Here is a 20,429-nt window from a genome sequence, read left to right on the forward strand (position 1 = left end):
TAGCTCTGCAGCAGCTGATGAAGACTTAGATGCATGAGGAGCTCATCAACATTTGATGGTGAAACTTTTTGCCGCCTTTAACAGAGGGATCAGAGCTGTGTGGACCACTGTTGGGGCTTGTGTTCTCTTGTTAGAAATATGTCCACGCTAAGGTTTTTGGATTTCTCAGACGTCAGAAAATGGGAGCTGTATGTTTGTAGTATTACATATTGTGATGAGGATGATTTAGCCGTCTTTCCATGGGTGAAAATGTGTTATTTTAATTTTACATTGACCTCCCGTTGATCCTCACTTGAAGCCTCGGGGCTGCCTTTGACTTTTCCATCTTGTTGCTGAAACTCTGAATCACAGAACACACAGCTTTATTAGGCAACATGTCTCATCTGGTATATGCATATATTTAATAGGGGTGCACCAATTTTCTGGCCAATCACTGATGTTTAAAAAGCCTTACCTGCCAATACCGATTTGGGCTTATTCCAATTTTTAGTTCCTTTTTCTTTATTTTCCTTTCAGATGACAGCATATACCGTGTAATGGTAATTTTATTGCCTTTGTTTTCACTGCTTGAGATGCCCCATGTCCTGCTTCCTTGAGACACCCCATCTTCTGATTCTTCAATAAGCCTCCAGACCCTTTTGTCATCACACCTTCTGCCCAGCTTCAAGGCTCTGTTGTGTAACTGCAAATTCATTGCTTTTGTTTTCACCATTTGAGAACCTTATCTCCCCATTTCCTAAATGAGCTTCCTGATCCTTTTGTCATCACACCTTCAGCCCAACTTCTAGGCCTGATCTCCTGTAGCAGACAGAGGGGTGTGAACAGTACCTTTTGGGGCGCTTCTCTCAAGCATAAATGTTTTACTCGAACAATGTTCGAGGTCTTTCTTCACTTTGACCGCTCGCGTGTTGACTGACCTTTTTCTTTGCAAAGGAAAATAAAACCTTGCTGGCCGGCAGAAGTCACTATTCCATTCTTCACCAGAAACAGGAAAATTCCCACAACAACCGTCAATGTTCCAATCTTATTTTATTGAAAATCATTGAACAATACCTTTGAAACAATACAATCTTTATGTTCTAACTCAAACAACCAATAAAGTGTCCTAAGTTTTAGGTCTCAAAGCAAAAAGCAACAATGGCTGGCTTTTTAGACATTCCCAGAGCTATATAAGATCAGTTTTGTATGTAAGAATGGGCCGATCACAGATCCCACAAAATCAAGGCAATCTGCATTGATAGATCGACCAGCGCAGGCCCAAAGCAGCTGGATACCCAAGATCACAAGATCACAGGAGAACCAAATGTTCTTGCAGGAATCCACCCATGACAGTGTACTTGCACGGTAATTAATTACTATGCTAAGTTTGCCTTGCCCTCCCAAAACTTCAGCACCTTTAGTCCATGTCTTCTCCTTTCTGTTGGTGTCCCTATAGAAAGAATGTGTTGTGTCATAAAGAATTATGAAGTTTTTCACCTCTAAGATTAACTTTCCGTGTCAAAATCCTGGCATTTAATCTAGATCTGACCTGATGGCAACTTCCGGCCATGTGCCAGAGACCTAGTTTTGATAAACAAGGACTAGATTTACTATCAGGAGATTGAACATGGAGCTTTATTTTGAAAGACTGGATACTCTGATCATTTTTGTGGTCTGATGGTTGCGGCGCTGGTGGACCGCAGGGCGTACTGTATGAATGCAATGATTGACTGGAGTGGTCTCGAAGAACAGCGTAGTGTGCAGCGCCGTGGCTTTATGCGTGAATTGAGAGTTAAAGTCCCATGGGGCTATAATCAGGATTGGGTATTATTCCAGGTTTATCTATCCTGGTTATTAATGATTTGTGATTCCATGTTATTCGGAGGGTTAAAAAAGTAATGAATATAACGAGAAGAGAAGTAAGCCGGGGTGAAGAGGTCACAGCACATTGAAGACTGAGTATTTCCCAAGACGAGACTTTCGTGATCTGCCATGATCATTTCCTCACAAATTTATTGACATGCTGCTTCACATGTGATGTGATGTCATGTACAACAACACTGCTGGTCATGATGGATAAGAAAAACTACACCTGCACTTTGGAATCAAGCTTACTGAGGTTTAGTCCTGAAAAACATGTCACTGTCAGGAACAGGTAAAAGTCTGATTCACATTACAGGATTTTAAAAATCTTGAAATCTACTGAATCGGGCTGTTTCACACAGAGAAAAGGAGAATCTTCACAGATTTTCTTCTCTTAATCATTAAAAACCCACACTACAAGATCTGAAAATAATGGCCAACACATGCTATTTTCATAAGGATTGTTGGACCAGAGAGAGCAACGCACCACAAGATCTGACGTCGTCTCACACAGGACGGCTTGCTGTTTACACGGCAACGGTGGCTGCAGGGTTACAAAAAAAATACACTCTGGGGGCCATTTTTCAAAAGTTTGAGTTTTAGGTACAACAGTACTTTTGCATTTCATCCTTAAACCTTTGTCTTGAAAACTGTGACTTCAAAACCAATTTACAACTCACGTCTGAAACAGACCTAAGTTGTAAATCTTTGGCTTGTTTGTTCAGAAGATGGTTGAAGTGGGATCAATTGATGGTCGTTCTTCTAATATAACGGGTTTGACGAGATCCGGTCAGTCTGCATCCAGGACGTGTGTCATTCCTAATGACCGAGGTTGTTGCAAGTTTTTTTTTTTTTTTTTTTTTTTTTTTTTCTGCACAGGAAGTCTTGCATCAGAGCTCAAAGGATCAGCCCAGCTCAGACTGTTCCTGAGAAGCAGAGATCTGTATCTGTTTGCTTTTACGTACGGCTGCTTCCACACAAACATAATGAATCTATCAATATTCATGTCACACAGGTGTACACACGTGTGTTTGACTTTGTTGTTGGTACATGCAGCTCCTGCGTATTTAAAACTTGTTCTACTCATGCTTTGATAAACGAGCCTCTCCTGTAGGCAGCTGCGGTGCATGGTGAGTAGTCTGTGGGAGTTTGAGCTCTAATTGAAAAATTATCTGGCCCTGCTTGGGTGTGCCTGGGTGCTGTGTACCTGCATGGATGCCTGCATGTTTGCTCACCTCCCTGTGGCGGCGTATGCGTATGTGTGTGTGTGCGCGGTAGGTGGAATAATGAAGTGGATTATGAGTCACCCAGCAGTGTGAAGAGGGGAATGGATCAATAAGTAGATATGTGTGAAAGCAGGAGTACAGCAGAGAGAGGATGGGCCTCAAAATGATATTTTGATTCCGGAGAGTGAAGGTGTGTGGGAGGCAGAGGAGGAGACGGACCAGAAGAGGAATGGCAAGGCCGAGGTGACGCCGGAGGAAATGCTGCTAAAACATCGCCGTTTCATTTAATTATTAAATAATTCAATCAGTTCTGCTGCTCATTTAAACATCTTTTCCACTCTCATACTCACATGTAACGTCTTTCTGCCCTTATTCCCCAAGTTCTCACCACTTTCCACTCAGATGGATTTACTTGTTGGAATAAGACGAGATGAAAATGTATGAGGGCTTACTGTTGGAGAGACAGAAGGAGGCACAGAGTTGGAGAAGAACAGGCAGAAATATGAGACAGCCATTGTATCAGGGCTCTCTGCTCCTACTTTCTTCTCTCTAGACGTCAAATCCTCTGTTTCTTCTGGAGACAAATGGTTTTTAATCAGAAAAAATCCTCCCAGCAGAGGTACGCAGAGACAGTCTGGACCTGACGGGCTTCACAAATCAAAGCTAAACCCTTCTTCTGCTCCTTCTGCAGCTCCAGAATTAATTTTAGCTTTGTCAGCCGACATCTGAGGGATTTTTTTCTTTATTTTCTTTGTTTGTTTTGTCTTTCCGTTTCCCCTGTAAATTTGCTCGCTCTAAGGTTTGTTTGTAGAAGTTTTGGCATGTCCTCGCACTCGATGCCTTGATTTTATTTTTGGTTTTCATCTGTTAGCTTTTGTTCATGTTTGTGTGTGTGTGGGTGCGTCAGTGTGTAGAAGTCTCTCCATGTCAGTCAGCAGAGCGTGGAGGCTAAAAACTGAGATGGAAATCTGTGGAGCTGAAAATGAAGCCAAAGTCTGTGCTGGACACCAGGAGTGAGAACAGTTCATCTGAGGGAGCTGGCAGCCTTCACTCTCTCTGCCTCTCTAGATCTTGGATTCTCTCCTTGTGTCTCGGATCTCCTCTATCAGCTCTCTTTCTCTCTGAACAATTCTCTGTCTCTGTGGAGCTTTTGTTTTTGTCTTCTTTCCTTGACTAGTTGACCTTTATGGACCAAATAATGCTGGTTTATCTTTTCAGATGTTGCTCTGAACAGAAATGGAGCTTTGCTGTTAGAAATAGTCATGAGCTTGAGGAGCTAATAATACATTCAAATCAGGAAGGTTCAGATACTCATTTTGTCCTCTGGATTCAACTACTCAGGGAGACATAATAACTGAAGGAACTTCCATACCTGTCAAATGAGTCAGCTTGTCTTCTTTACCCCCAATGCTACAATGCTCTACTACCCCGATATAAACAAGTTGGGATGTTGGTTATCATGAGGCTTTGTGTGTGTTGCAGTATTTTTGGTCGATAAATTTGAGAAGAAAGTTGTACACAGGCTGTGTCCGATGACCAAAGGGATGTGTGACCAGCTCAGCATGTGGACACCAGGCTGGTGGTGCTAGCTTCGCTAATGTTAGCCACATTTTGCAAACCAATTTGACATCTTTTGTCCACAAACTCTGTGATCCCATACTGAGTTGTGCTCCATAAATGTGTGCTTTCTATTTTATCCACTGTTTTTAGAGACTTCCAGGTCGGAGTGTATACCCTTACTTATTTATTTGCATTGTTTATCCACCTAAGTTAAATTTATTCTTATGCATTTGTTTATATTTCACTATCAGTCTGTAAATTTTGTTGTTTGACATTTTAATCAGGTTTTTATGCTTCATTATCTGTTTTTTTTTTCTTTCCTTTTATAATAACAAAATTTGTTTCGTTGCTAAGATGAATCAGAATCAGAAATACTTATTTAATCACTGAGGGGAAAAATTGCTTAAAAGAAAGTTGATAGCAGGAGGGACATTCAGGAGAACCCTTTCATTGTATACACATTAAATTTGACTTGAAACACGCAATATTGGTTATTTTAAACTAGACTCTGAATTTCTGGATAATTTGAAAAAGTCAGAAAAAAAAAATCCAGAGTTGGGTTTCCTTTTTTTTTTTTGTTTATTTATTTATTTTACTTTTTTAAAATATTTTTTAATTAAGTAAAGGAATCTGACCAGAGCGTGTTTCTTATCAGTTATTTTAAGATAAACTAATCTTTTATTTGTTCCACAATGGGATATTTACAGTAACAGCAGCAACAAAGAAAGTGTATAGTGCAAACATTATGATCAAAATAGATTAATATGATAGGTGTGACAGAAAAAAAAAAAAATCCATCAGAGGCGACAGCTTGTCCATCGTTGTCCAGTTCAGCCAGTCTCCACCTCCACAGGGTCCAGGACTGAGCTTCTTCAGCAGTCTGTTCAGTCTCTGTCTCCTGGATCCTGTCTACTCCGTCTGTATCACTGTGAACGTAACCAGTTTGGTCTCAAGAAAGTATTTTGTGTCCGTTGGCCTGGTTGCCTTAGTTCCGGTGTGACTCTGCATCAGGATCCCGACTCAGACCCTGGTAAAGTCTGAGTGCAACACTGGTTTCATGTCCTCATATTAAATCAAGGATTCAGTTTAGGATTTTTCCCGAAATCCAACTGAAGAACAACAACAGTTGGCTCTGACAGTCTTGTAAACAAACACTTGGTGGATTACTTAAATCTAATTTCTAAACATCCTCCTCCTGGACAAACAATGCCTTTTGCACACCAAAGGTTTGCTGATGGGCATTTTTTGGCATTGCGATGATTTTTTTTACCCTTCTCTCACTTTTTTTAATAATGAGCACTGTCAATCCATCAGCGAGGAGCCACATGAACAAACAGAAACACAATTAAACACTCGAGTCATCTTAAGTTTCAGCACACAACAGTAGATCTTGTTGGGTCTGCCAGCGCCACATGTACCGAGCAGCTCAATAAACTCAGTAAATGTTTTGTGCACAAACATTGGTATAAGACAGATAATCCTCTCCTAGCCTAAAGAAACATAAGCCCTGCCTTTTTTTGTTCCCTTTTATTTCACAATAATCCTGATTCTGAGCCAGGGGGGATTTGTTCTGCAGGATCTGATGTAAATAACCCTTAACCATGAAAAAGCAGAGGGGCTGGTGGAGAGGACACAACAAAACAGAATGTGAAGAGTGAGAGAACAGCTCTAACAATGCTTGAACAATGACTTAAAGTATGTAAAATAACATATTTATAGATTAAATTGGTAGAAACACAACATAAATGAATACACTTTGTAAACATTTTTATTTACTGATTCAAAAATATGAGAACAGAAAAATTGTGCCTGGTTGTTTAAATCATCTCATAATGTAATTTATAGAACATACATTATTATTTAGTACAAAGTTCTGCAGCTCTGCAGTTTGCTCATGCTTTACAGCTAATTATGATGATTAAGATTAGCTGTTAGCATATCCACTGTGTGCGCAGAGCTGTGCTGTGTACTTCCATTCTAGCAACACTTATTTTCTTTAGACGTAACACATATGGCAAATAACATAACTGTGTTGTTGTTTTCCTTTTTATTATTATTATTATTATTATTATTATTATTATTATTATTATTATTATTATTATTATTATTATTATTATTATTATTATTATTTTATTTATTTATTTATTTATTTATTTATTTATTTATTTATTTATTTATTTATTTATTTATTTATTTTGTGTCTGCAAAGGGGTTAAAGGGTAGAACAGCCTCAGAGCAGTATACCCTCTAGTTATGTCAGGATAATATTCATAGGATGCACCAAACAGTCCTTATACCAATTATGATACCTGGGCTTTGGTATCAGCCATACCGGTACCGATCCAATCTAAGACCAGTATTAATTTAATATCCTCTTTTCCCTAATATGAGAATGAGAATTATGTTTTGGCAACTTCAAGGCTTCTCTAACTTTGTAAACCAAGAAATCAAAAAATAAATTAAAAATAAAAATGAAATAAAAGTAAAATAAAAGTAAAATAAAATGAAAGTAAAACAATAAATGGAATAAAAATAAATTAAAATAAAAATGAAATGAAATGAAAATAAAAGTAAAATAAAAATGAAACAAAAATGAAATAAAGGTAAAATAAAAAAAATGAAATAAAAATGAAATATAGGTAAAACAAAAAAAGAAATAAAAATGAAATAAGGTAAAATAAAAAAAGAAATAAAAAGGAAATAAAATTAAAATAAAAAATCAAATAAAATGAAATTAAATGAAATAAAATAAAATAAAATAAAATAAAATAAAATAAAATAAAATAAAATAAAATAAAATAAAATAAAATAAATACATTGCAAATTTGCCATAAATGTTTTTGGAAAACAAGCTTGAAATCTTCCATCATGCTCATTTTTTTTTTTTCTTTTTTTTTTTTTGCTCTGCCTTGTACAAACTCACAGACTGAGTGGCATTGATAATCTAGTACACATTTGGCACTTGCTTGTTGTGATTACAGAAGAGCAGAGAACTGAGTTGAATAGATCTGTCATATGGATCAGCCCAAGATTTGATCAACCCCAGGATCCTATCAATGCATCTCTATTATCTACAGACACAGTGACAGATGTTTCCAGACATGGACATGTTGTTCAGATCAATAAAAAGTTCAAGCGTTTTGGACATCATTACAACCAATTCTCATCAAACACTAAAACGGAAATCTAACTGAACAGTGCTGCTCAATAATTAATTAGTCATCATTAGAAAGGACTGTTTTTTTCTACAGAATAATTGCAGAGTGAGTCATGTAAATTCATGCAAACACTGGTGTGATGTGTGTAACATGCTCTGCAGCACAGTTTGTGGAGCCTTTGCACATGTTTTGTATCCAATCACTGTGGGTTTTTTGGCTCATTTGTGCATGTTTGGAGGGCACAAAAACTGCAAAAATCTTTTGTGAAACAGGTTCGCAGTGTGTTGTGCATAATGATGTGGAATGAGCGAACATTTACTGAAAAGTGTTAGAAATAGTGAGTGATATAGTACAAAGAGTATCTACAGGGATATAAAGAAAGAAATAGCGACTAACTGATGTATATGAATTTATTGACGGTAAAGCTATACCGCAGTATCACCAGGTAGGTAAATAAGGTATCATCCTACAGAGAGTTGTCTTAAAAGTTGTTGGAAGGGGGAATTTTCGTTGGCAACGACTATTTAATTGAGGTTCGCGAGATAAAACAACTGTGCAAAATCAATCTTTGGCTGTATCACTTCTGATGGGAGAGATAAGCACTCTGAGGAAGCCTGTGATGACTCATTCAAGCCCCTGTGCTGCAGGGTTTCAGATGACTCAGCTGGGAAGAAGAATCCTGACAGATGTGATTCATGGGGACAGGGTTTCAAAAACACAATCAGACCCAAGTTGAGCTGTTATGTAATCTTTTGATTTCATGTTTGACCCAGCCTCAGAGATTTACCCAGTTGTAGAGCTTGTGCTGCCTGACTTGACTGCAAAGTTGGAGCTGCCTGTTTACATTTTTTTTCCGTCCATTTCCACTTCCATGACTTCCATGGTTTGGTGCCGTGATTATTCGTTCAGCAAAGCATGACATTTCCCTCCGTTTTGTGTATCCCCCCAAAAAAAAGAAAGAACAACACTGTTAGCATGGTTGAGTGAAAGGGCAGCAGGGCATGGGACTGGTCAGACAGCCATCAGCTCACGCTGGAAGACGAGCCCCAACCTGTTGCATGTTTACATACTGCCTGTTTTGGATGCGATCTGAAACTGAAAGACATGCATCAAGTGTCTCCACAGATGAACAGGGATTTCAACCAGGGCAGTGGTGTGCAAAACCTTTTTGAAAGGCAGAGGCAAAAAGAAAAAAAGGCACATTGAGGGCTTTTCTCGCCACTGAAGAGGGCACTAGTTTTTGAGGGGACGTTTTTGCCACTTGAGAGGGCAGTTACGTGCGTTTTTTCAACCAGTAAGACACTTAAGTGCGCAGTTTGGCTCCAAAACCGACACTCTATGCACATTTTGATTCCCAAGATGGCACTTCAGTGCATGCTTTGGTTATCAAGAGGGCACTTTTGGGCATGTTTTTGATCCCAAAGAGGGCACTCTATGCAAGTTTTGGCTCCCCAGATTGCACTTTAGCATATGTGTTGGCTGCAAAGGGAGACTTCAATGCACATTTTGGCCCTCAAGAGACACTATACACACATTTTGACTGCCAAGAGGGCACTTTAGTGCACATTGTGGTTCCCCAGATGGTACTCTAGCTCCCAATAGGACACTTTTACGCACATTTGGGCTCCTAAGACAGCACACTATGCTAAGTTTTGGCTCCCCAGATTGCACTTCTGTTCTGGATCCTTAGGAGGCGCTCTACACACATTTTAGTTCTCAAGAGGGCACTTCAGTGCATGTTTTGGCTCTCAAAAGGGCACTTTTGGGTATATTTTAGATCCCAAAGAAGGCACTTTATACAGGTTTTGGCTCCCCAGATTCCACATTAGCATGTGTATTTGCTACCAAGAGACACTTTACACACATTTTGACTCCCAAGAGGGCACTCTAGCATATGTTTTGGTTCCCCAAATGGTACTCTAGCTCCCAATAGGGCACTTTTATGCACATTTTGGATCCCAAGAGGGCACACTATGCAAGTTTTGGCTCCCCTGATTGCACTTTAGCATGTGTATTGGCTACGAAGAGACACTTTACACACATTTTGACTCCCAAGAGGGCACTTGAGGGCATGTTTTGGTTCCCCAGATGGTACTCATATTTTGGCTCCCAAAGGGGACACTATGCAAGTTTTGGCGCCCCAGATTGCACTTCAGCACATTCTGGATCCCAAGATAGCACTTTAGCACATATTGTGGCTCTCAAGAGGGCACTCTATACACATTGTGGCGTCCAGGAGGACACTTTGGCATGTTTTGGTTCCCCAGATGGCACTTCTGCTCCAAATAGGGAGCTCTTCATCAACCTAACTCCCAAGAGGGCACTCAACACGCATTTTGGCTTCCAAGACAGCACTTAAGGCCATATTTTGGTTCTCAAGAAGGCTTCTTGGCAAGTTTTGGCTTCTTGGAGGGCACTCTATGCATGCTTTAGCCCCCCAGATGGCATTTTAGCGTGGCTCTCAGGAGGGCACTCTATCGTGGGTTTTTTTAACTATTCAACCACAAAGGGGGCGGTCTCCCTTGCCCCCCTCCTGTGCACACCACTGACTCAGAGGGTTTTCTTAAAAATGGGACTTGGAGTTTCTTCAGATGCTCCGAGGACAACTGTGAGTACTATATAAGGAGCATTTCCATACAAGATTAACACAAAGTCAGGCTTATTAACCCATTTTCATCTATGTTATTTGCATACAGAGTAACTCTAACACCATAGCAGATACTAGTTATTTAGAATAACTGAACAGAAACCAATTAAAGCTGCATCATGCAGAATTTTAGTGCTCCAAACATATGCTCACACTTCAAATGAGAAAATCTGCTGGACCCATTCGTTGTCCACTATGCTATGGTCACTTTTCTTTTTTCTTTTTTTACTAGATTTTTCAGACAGAGTCAAGCAGTCCTGTCCCTAGTTTTGGCTTTAATTCATAAATTTGAATGCAATGCTTTTACTCTCCCCTGCCCTGAACTCTGTGTTTCTTCCACAGCCTCGACTTAGACTCAAATTAGATTTGCACTGGAGAAACACTAGTGGAGTCAGGAGAAGTAAAGGCCAACGGATGAAAAAACGGCCACCGAGAAGTGCCTCAACGATGCTAACCTTTACTCAGATGCACACAAATTGACAAAAAAGACGAGGAGAGAAAAGAGCAGAGTGTTCCATCTGGACGAATAACCTTTTCTCCAGCTACCAGTTAGGCAACCAGGACTTATGTGCGTCTGGGCATGTGTGTGATCGTGTGCAGGTGTTTATCCACAGGCGAGACGCACGCCTGTTAATCTATGTGAGTGTGCAAATGTATTTCCCTGCTCTGGATTTGTGCATATCCGCTTTGTGTGTGAGAATGTGCCAGCGACTATAATAAGAGGAAGAAGGGGAAAGGAGTTGTGACTCCGTGGCATTATGCACGTCAGTATGTGTAGAGCTATCTTTTAGGTGAGAGCTGCATGTGTGCGGGGGCGTGCGCACATGCATATGCGTGTTTGTCTGCAGAGCGCAAGAAAGTGCAAGAGGCGGGCTGACATTTCCAACCAGCCTGTTTATGACTGGAGGCAACATGCGGCCGCACAGCGACATCACTTCCTGGGTGGCTGGGGCCTCATTAGGGAGGAAAGGCTGACACACCGATGGAGACAGAGAGGGAGGAAGAAGAGGAGACTTTCATTTTAGGAGAGAAAGAGGATTTCATGTAGAATGTTGATCTTTTGCCCTGTTGCTTTGGGCGATATTGTTCTTTACTTTCATGCCAATGCCATATAATTACTGAGGGAGAGGGGAGGTGAGAGATAAAAAGAATTAAAGGCAGCCACAGGGGATGTAGCCTTGAATACCCTGAGATGTCACTGTTATTCATTTGCATAAGCCTTGCAAGGTGAAACCGAAAAGAGAGATGACTCACACCTTGCACAACAGAGGCTGAAGTGAGGTTTTAGAAACATGGATTTTAAGATGTTAAGTCTGATTCAGTTTTCTTCTCTTATTTCTTTTTTTGACCATCAGCTTTTATCAGTAGAGTGGGGTCAAATGGACTAATGTCAGACACTCATCCTAGATTTTACCATTTATCACAGAATAAAAACTGCAATTGTGCATGGCTCTAATGGCTCAGCTTCATAACGCTCCCCTGGATAGCCAAGCAGCATGTTAGAGCTCCCTGAGAGGGACTCAAAGAAAAACAGAGTGGGAAAAAACCTGAGACAGAAAGGTGAAAGCAGGGTTGGTGGGGCCGGGGCTCCATAATACTGACCAGCCCTCATCTTACAATGCATTAATAATGACACTGATGTTTTAATGATGTGTACATTTACATCTTCTTCAAGGTCACAAAGGAAACCAAAGTCTTTCTGGTAACGTACATTCTGCAGAAACTGAAAAACTCTTACAGCTGTTGTTTTTGCATGGACGGATAAATGGATTAATCATGATGTGAAAATGTTAGGGTTAATTATGAAATTGGGCAGAAAAAGTTGTGAATGCAGGATAAGAAATAATTCAACTCAACCTAAACTTTATTTAAAGAGCATATCTAAAACAACCAAAGTTGACCAAAGTACTGAACAGAAAAGCAGCACAAACAACAACATTCAGTACTAATATCAGGGACGGGCTAGCCATTGGGAAATTTGGGACTTTTCCTGAACAACCAGTCTATTCCAGACCCCAACCAGCCGGTGGTCGGAGCGTGTTTTTTTTTTTTTTTTTAATTAGATAAATAAACACATACAACCAAAGGGGAAAAATAAATAAATAATAATAATAAAATAATAATAATAATAATAATAATAATAATAATAATAATAATAATAATAATAATAATAATAATAATAATAATATAATGAAATAAAATGGAACAGAATAAATTGAAAAATAATCAAAAAATTATGTCAGATGTCCAGAAGCAGCTGACAGGTTGATCTCAGTTTCCTGGCAGGGACATGAGGATGTAGAAGTTTAGTCAGGTACTCAGGGGCTGGGCCATTAAGAGCTTTAAAAAAAAACAAAAATATTTTAAAATTCTTTCTTAAAGCAATTGGGAACCAGTGCAGCGCAGCCAAGAGAAGGGAATTGTGGTCCCGCTTGAGTTTACCAGTGAGGAGACGGGTAGCTGCATTTTGAACTATTTGCTAGAGATGGAGAAGCAAGTTTCCCAATCCAAAATACAGAGTTACAAAAATGCGGTCTTGTGTTGATAAAAGTCTCAAAGTCTCCATCTGAAAGGGCTAAAAATGTTGTTTGCAGGTCAAAATAGTCTTAAAAGAAACATCAAGAAAAACAATTGTGAAAAAAATCCAAATGATGATCCTGCCCTAAAAACATCCTGACATATTTTCCTCATATCGCCCCCTAATGGAGAACATTTTCCTGGAGAAGAAGCAGAGTTTGCTGATGCTTAAGTATTGATTTTTCTTTTCTCTCTGAATACCAGGTAAGCACACAAAGATAAACTACAAATGACTTAATAACATGGGTAAATAAATTCCTAAAGATAAGATTAAAAATATTAACAATAATACAAATACAAACAAAAAATAAAAAATGACTAGACAGTGAGAGAAAATTCACATACACACACGGCTCAGTGGATAAAGACAGATAACCTGCACTTAGAGAGAAGCACAAAGGGAACACTTGGTATTAAGTAATCAACAGGTTTACCCTGACTCATTAACTATTGAGGTTTAATAATAGTTTATCATTTATTTATTTCAAATTAATGGAAAAACAAAATGAAGTGAAAAATAAATTCCCAAGTACCAATCATCATATAACGCTTGATAAACTCTGTTATTAGATAATTTCATCTCATTCCTGGAGCTACTTTAACATTTTATTTTTTATCATACTCTCTCCATTCACTGCTGAGGATGATTATAGTTCATCTAAAATACAAAGTATCTGAAGCCAGCTGGAGAAAAAAAGCACAATGAAACCTTATGTGGATTAAAGTCTAAAGTTGAACAAAGTAGATAAGCAGCCTCAAAATACCTCAACTCAACTTTCAGCTCTTAATGTAATTTTTTTCATCACTCTCTGTAATCTCCCAGATTTGAACCTGCGTGTGTTAAATTAATGAAAGTAAATTATTTCAACATTACTGGGCTGATGTTTCTTTTTCCGCCCTGTCCTGCAGTTTCTCCCCCAGCTCATGAATGATGACACAGAAAACATGTTGGGTCTCTTCTCCCCTCTGCTGCTGCTCCTGCTGCTCCCGTGGAGCAGAGAGGCTGCTGCTGCTGCTGCTGCACAGCTTCATGGCTGTGAATCCCTCAGAGTGCCTGCACTATAAAAGCACTAAGCCGCTTATGCTGCTTGTGGAAAAAGACATGCATATCTGAGAGCCACCTTGCGTCAAGATTTTAGCAACATGTAGTCTGAGTCTGACCCATATGGGGTTTTCAGGACCAATGTGAAAGGAGATGCATTAGGATGAGGGGTGGAAATGCTTAGAGCCAGTGCTTTGTGCTGGTTTTCAGGACTGAAGTCAGAGGGGGATCTTCCAACTGACCGGTCTAAGAGTGAGAGAAGACTTCAAAACAGCAGAGGATCATAGAATCTGCAGGTCTACCAAGTGTTGCTAACATTAGCAGAGCTAACACCATAAGCCTTTTGTTGTCTTTACAGCTTCTGCTGGTTCTACCGAGCTTTGGTTGACTTGTTGGTCTACCATTATAACCACACAGCCTATATTTGGATTATTTCATAGATCAAAATACTGCCAGACTGGTGTTACCAGATGGTGTTTAGCAGAAATGTCATCTGTGCCTGTTTACATCAGGGTAGTCGGGGTAGCCTAATTTATCACAAGGACCTGAAACATAATACAAAAAGTAATGCATTACAACCCATTATGTAATAATTGGTTGATAATGTGACAAAAATGCCAAGCCCAAAATGCAATAAAACAGAATAATACAACCTAAAATAAAATAACTGACCCGAAATGTAACAAGTTATAACATTTTGGGCAAAAAACTTTATTTTTGGGCTCAGTATCTTGTTACATTTTGGGGTTCATTACCTTGTCTATTACATTTCAGGTTATTGTTATATCCCACAGGCTGTATTTAAACCTGGGCCAAGCCCTGCATTAGCCAGGCCATTCGCGCTCTTAATACATATTTGACATAGAACTTTTTTGTTCTTTCTTTTTTTTACTTAATTAATTGCTCACACTGGAAACTGGATTAAGAGTTTTATACTTTTATATGACTTATTAACAATTAAACAGAGTCAACTGAGGCTAATACAGAAACACATGTAATAACTCACAGCCACAGACTTCACAGGTGTTTCAGTGTAAAGTGTGACCCTGTTAACCAATGACCAGCTTCAGCCAAGTACACCCCTCAAAACACCTTTAGTATGTCATTACAGAACTATCCGATGGGTTTACCTTACATTATGATAAGAAAAAAAAGAAAAGGACAGTAAGCATCACTCTTTACTCCAAAACAACGGTGGTCAGTCCAACTTGGGACCACGGTGGAGTATCGCTTCTGACCAACAGGCCACAGAGCAACCAGACATTTTTTATACTGCTTACACTTTTAATTTAGAGTTTAATGAATGCTAAGTCATCCAAATGAACAGAGCTAAATGCTACTTTTATTGGCGTGGGTTCTAAAGGGGTTGTATGCTATTTTTGTATGTTTTGCTATGACTTGTTGAATAACTACAAAAGTACATGACATATTGTAAGTTAGCTTAGCTCCTCACACATTCAGCTTATTCAGTAAAACTACTTGGCTCTGTCATGTCAAAGTATTATTGAGAGTCAATGTGTGTGCATCTTCATCTGTTTAGAGTACTTGCTTGAAGTTTGTTGTGTCCAGAAATGTTTCCCCCACAGTTGTGTTTGGTCTGCTATGACTGGGACCTTTCAAAGCTAATATCACCTAACTTTCTGCAAATACTCTGGGGGGAAAAAAAGCTTTGTCTATATCTGTGACACAAGATATTGTATTGTATTCCAGATGGAAGCCTTAGCTCCCACTGTACATATGCCAGAATGCATAAGCGACTGTAGGGATGTGTGTGAATGGAATAGGTTAATATTGATGGCTGCTCCATATGTGCAGTTATATGAAAAGTAATACGACCCATTTTCTATTTACTACAAATAGTTAACCATCAACTTATACAGTTGTAAAAATGTTCCATGTTCAGGGTCCATAGGTCAACTTTCACCACTATGTTGTTTCATTTTTTCTCATGTTTTTGTTGTTGTTTGGATACAAAGATGGACTAAATACTTCAGGAGTTGTGTATCATGTGTCTTTCATAGCTTTAAGTTTGGTAAATGCAGCTATAAGTTAAACTCTTTTTATTGCTACTTTTCTTTTCTATGGCTTTTTAAAATTGAAGAGGCTGCATTATTCTTTCATTCTCCATCCCTCTGCCTCCATCTTTATTTTATTACCCATCCACAGGCTTCAATGTGTCAGGCCTATCTTTGACTTTACTCCTCATGCAGGCTTCATGTGCCTCCATAATGCCTCTTTCCACTCCGACTGCCCTCTCCCTTACCTCCTCCTCCTCTTCTTTTTACTCCTGTCTTTTTCCCCCTCTCTACACCTCCCACACTCCTTTTCTCACATTGTCATCTACCTCTCACACTCTTATTTCTTCTCTTTTCTCTTCCTGTGTCTCTGCTTTCACACTAAAAGGTCTTCTTTTCTTTCTGTGTTTGATTTTTTTTGCAACACTGTTTTTCATCTCTCACTCTCCGGGGTGCAGTCCTCCCTGTATGCTAATAACGTTCCTGTGCTAAGAAAGGAAGCTGCTTAGGCATTCACATCAGGACTCAGCACAAACACGTACGCACAAATAAACACATACACACACACATACACACACTCTTCTCTTTTTACCTGCAGAAGTTTGCAGCCCTCCTTTTTCATTGAAGCATACAGGCATGCATTCATCTTCATCTTTCAAATACTAAATCAGTCTTTTATTTAGTATTAGCTGACATTTCCAGGTCATTGTTGATGCACTTTTTAGAGAGATCCTCCATGAATCGAGTCCTACTAATTTTTAACATATTCTTACCACGGGCTCTTATCTATCTGCCTGATAGGGCTGGAATAGTTGGAGTAACAGTTTAATCACATCTTCACCCACACACAAAAATCCTCCTACATGCCTTCAACTCTGCAAGAGGAAGTAATCTATACCAGCCTGCCCGAACAGAAATCTGTTAGGGCAGCGACTCAAATTAACACGTTTGTGTTTGTGCAGAGCAAGAAAAATGAACGGCAGCTCTTTTCATTTTTTTTGAAGCTGACAGCGTAATTTGATTTGTAAAAGGGACAGGGAGGGGGGGGGGGGGGGGGCAAGAGGGGGGGATTTGAGACACAAGGAAGTGGAGATGGTAGATGAACGTGGAGCAAGACAAAAAAGTGATTAATGGTGTGGCAAACAGGTGGGGGAGGAGATATCTGAATATGTACACACGGAGGTGTTGCTACATATTGGTGTTTGAAATATGAGCTGATGTCTGAGAGTGGAGGCTAAAGCGTTTAGCATAAAATATGTACAGTAATAGACACCTGTGACTTACAGCCTGTCACATGCTATGTTAACCAGCACCTCCAGTGTTTTAGTGTGTGCGCTGCATTAACCAGCTGTAGCACTGATGTAGCCAGGGTTTGATACTGCAAACGTTTAAATCTTCTTTATTTTAGCTCTATTTCATGACTTCTGCATGAGCAGCAAAAATCCTATCAAGTGTTTTTGTCTTGTTTTCAGGAGAAAATGTCTTTTTAGACTCAGTATGAGCCAAATTCACCCAACTAGTCCAGAAAAATGTATCATTTCAGGTTATTTAAGGACAATAATGAGATCTTAATTGATTAAAACAAGTAAAAAAAATAAAATAAATAAATTCCAATGGAACAAGTGAAAAGTTATTCGTTATAAGACATTATTCTAGTTTCAAGCTAATTTTCTAGTAAAGTTTACTTGCTTTATTAGCAGTTTTTTTTTTTTTTTGTACTTGTTTCAAGCAAATTAGATCTACTTTTGTCTTTAAACAGCTTAAAACAAGACTTTCAATGGACTGGTCTGGTGGATGTGGCTCATTTTAAGTGTAAAAATAAATTTTCAACTGAAAATAAGACAAAAACACTTGATAAAATTTAGTTTTTGCATTGTGTTTTGTTTTTCGCCATTTTTTTCACCAGCTGTCTGCTGCCAAGGGTCTGTTTTAATGATGAGGATCTGATCACAATCATAAAACTTATACAAACCTTTGCAATGAAATGACAGAGACTGAAACTAATGCATTTTAGTTGTATCTGTAGCTGAATAGATTGAAGTTTTAAAAGATGACTCAAAAGGGGGATAGCAACACACTAAGCTCATATTATTAACTGTGAAAGAAACATCTGAACTCTCTGTTTGTTAACTATTTCCTTTACTGATTCCTGTAAAATCAGTCTCTCAGTGCTCAAACGTCCTTATTCCATCTTTACAGACTGATGAAATCAAAGCTCACCTGTCCCTCAGGTGTCTCTGATCCCAGATGATCAGTGGTCAGTTTTATGCTTCTGTGCTGTGTTAACATCAGCAAACCCCATTAGGGGGCGATATGGGGAAAATGTGTCAGGATATTGTAATGGCTCGATCAGGATCTGGATTTTTAAGGAGTATTTTTCATATCTGTATTATTAATTTGACCTACAAACACATTTTTTAGACTCAGTTATTTTTGACCCTAGATCCTACATTCTGAACTATTTTCTACACCATTTTTGTCTTTTCTGCTCTATTTTATGACTTCAATCTCATCTTGTGTCCTCTAATATGTTTTTTGAGCACCCACATTCTCACACCCTGATAAATCAATTGATTTAAAGACGTCAACTGAAAGAGTTGTTGAGTTATTGCAGAATGTACAGAACCTAACTAGATATGTACAGAACCTAACTAGATATACAGTATTTTGTTTTGTGACTTTGACAGAAAATGTAAGTGTACCCAACTTTTGAGTATGATTCATTTCAGTGACATAATAAACTAGAAAAGCACTCAGAGAGCCTCCACCAAGCATATTGTGATTGTCACGTTACACTTTAGTCCTACTTTAATGTTATACTACCATACAGCTGACTGTCTACTACAATTTGGTGTTGGTTGCAGGTTTGTACGATAATTTGTTACCGGACAGTGTTGAAAATAATGATGACCCAGTTCATATTTCATATTTTAGATTTTAGTAGCAAGGATATTTGAAGGATCTGGATCATACTTTTACATCTGTCAGAAATTATGGTGACCTTGTCTTGTATTGTTCTGCACCATTTATGGTGGAGTTATATACACATATGGTGAAAATGGCCCTATCTCACAATGATAAAGAAGCCTTAAAAAAAGTCCTGAATCCAAACGGGGATCTGGATCACCTCCGAAATTTAATCACTTCTTCCTTATCCCATTTTGAATATTTCCTGAAAATTCCATGAAGATCCATTTGTTACTTTTTGAATTATGTTGTTAACAAACAAACAAACAAACAGACAAACTCTGCCAAAAAACATTACCTCCTTGGCGGAGGTAGTAAACTGTATGGAAGCTGGGGGCTGTATGGTAATGGACCTCAGGACATAACAAGCCTCCATGAAATTACTTGTGATAAATGTCTTCTTTGAGTAGATTTATTTGATGTCATATGTGTGATCAGATCTCTCCCAGTGTGTTGCTTCTGTTCATAATGAACACCTGTTGTCACAGGACATATTTATTAATCACTTCCTTTTACTAACTGTGTTTTGGTCGTCCTATCTGGCTCTGTGAGCTGCACTACTTACTATTTTATGACAACACTGGGTCAAGTATGCATTCTGTAAAAGCGGGTGCTTGTGGTGATATACCCACAGAATTACCACCCAAACAAGCAGTTATCTCAGGTCTGTGGAGTGTTTTAGCATCTTTGATTTTATTGTTTAGGTTCAGCACTTATCGGCTTCATTTCCCAGAGCAGCCAGGAGCAGTTTTACAAAGAAAAAAAATAACTCTTATCATCCCTGGCCCAGTACCAAGCAGACAAACAGACAAAGTTAGCAACTAGCTTGTTATCACAGTGTATCATTAAGCAGCTGCAGTGCCACGATGTGAGGGAGATGGTGAAGAGCAGAGCAGAGCCAAAAATGAAATTGATATTCAAGTTGTATTTTGTCAGACTGCCAGAAACAGAAATCCAAACATTTGCTTTTTTTCTATGTCTGCTGGAAGTGTAAATATGCTTTTCCTTTTTTTTTGCTAACAGGTTAGCAGTGACAGGTTTCTCACTGAGCCCTCACTGTGAGGATGAGTGAGCTGTTTTGGCTCAGGATGCATAAATAGAAGATGCAGTCCAGGTGAATTTATTTTCAGTTAAAAGATGCAGCAGTAGTACAAGTCTGGGGTCAAGGACGTATAAATAACAAACACAGAAGGTCTTTACCACTTCAATTCAACAAACAAAAACCACAAAGACATCAGCTTCTTTATACAGCAGCTAGCTTTAAATCTCTGAAGCCATGTCCGATTTAAACCTGTAAATATGAAAACACTTTTCATTAAATGTATGTGTTAAATTCTAGGCGAAAGAGCATTTTTTGTCTTTATTATCATGCTCCCTTTACTTTTTTTTTTTTTT

The 20,429-nt window shown here is 38.8% G+C and overlaps 1 protein-coding gene across 5 annotated transcripts in view; it reads left to right on the forward strand.

The window, feature by feature from the left end:
• nlgn1 (neuroligin 1) overlaps window positions 1–20,429 on the forward strand; it is a 553,048-nt gene that overhangs the window by 498,346 nt on the left and 34,273 nt on the right. The window lies entirely within an intron of this gene.

Source organism: Halichoeres trimaculatus, unplaced genomic scaffold (genome assembly GCF_033239565.1).
Source record: "Halichoeres trimaculatus isolate MK-OKI-2021-1 unplaced genomic scaffold, fHalTri1.1 fHalTri1_scaffold_4, whole genome shotgun sequence".
In the NCBI taxonomy this organism is placed as follows: Eukaryota; Metazoa; Chordata; class Actinopteri; order Labriformes; family Labridae; genus Halichoeres; species Halichoeres trimaculatus.